Source organism: Dendrobium catenatum, unplaced genomic scaffold, assembly GCF_001605985.2.
Source record: "Dendrobium catenatum unplaced genomic scaffold, ASM160598v2 fragScaff_scaffold_235, whole genome shotgun sequence".
NCBI lineage: Eukaryota > Viridiplantae > Streptophyta > Magnoliopsida > Asparagales > Orchidaceae > Dendrobium > Dendrobium catenatum.
The window spans coordinates 66,696-67,473 of record NW_021318697.1 but is presented as its reverse complement, the minus strand read 5'-3'; positions in this window follow the sequence as shown (position 1 = coordinate 67,473).

The following is a 778-nucleotide window of genomic DNA, read 5'->3' as shown; positions in this document are numbered from 1 at the left end:
GTCCCTTTATATCATAACATTATTCAACTCAATCTTGAGCTCTGATTCTTTGTTTGACATTTCATGCTATTCCTGAAATATTAGTATATACACAAACAAATATAGAATGGAAAATATTATGAGATATAAAGATGTTTGTTATCATCAAAAATAGAAAACTCATGAGCTCGAGTCACAATAATCTCTCTTTTTAATGATGGCAAATATTACTGGTGAAGTTCCAAACTAAAGATATTTTTTTCCTAAACTTCACCTTACTAAGATAAAAATTTTAAAAATAGGGGAAAATAAAAAATTATTTGTTTTAATTTTTATTTTAAAATAAGACAAATAAAACAAAATAAATAAATAAATATAAAAAATAGTATGTTCTCCCCCTTTGACATTATGAAAAAGAAGAGGAGTACAAAAAAAAAAAAAAAATTGACTGACAAAATATTAAACGATCCCTGATCTCATGAAGAATATGTTTTTAGAAGAATCAATTTGAAAATTTAAATTTTTTTAAAATGAAATAGTTACCTCTTGATTTTATTCAAAAACTTTCTAAGGAATGTATTGATAATGCATAACTCAGAAAGGTTAGAAATTCAGAAATTATTAATCCAAGCTCAAGTTCTTTTAAAGGCACAAAATCTTTTTAATCCAATATCTATATAAAGGAACAAATTAGAAAAAGAAACAATAATATTTTCAAAACTCCTTTCATCAAATATATCTAATAGAAAATTAATGCAAAAAACTGGTGAATTAAAAATCATGATTTTTAAATTCAAGC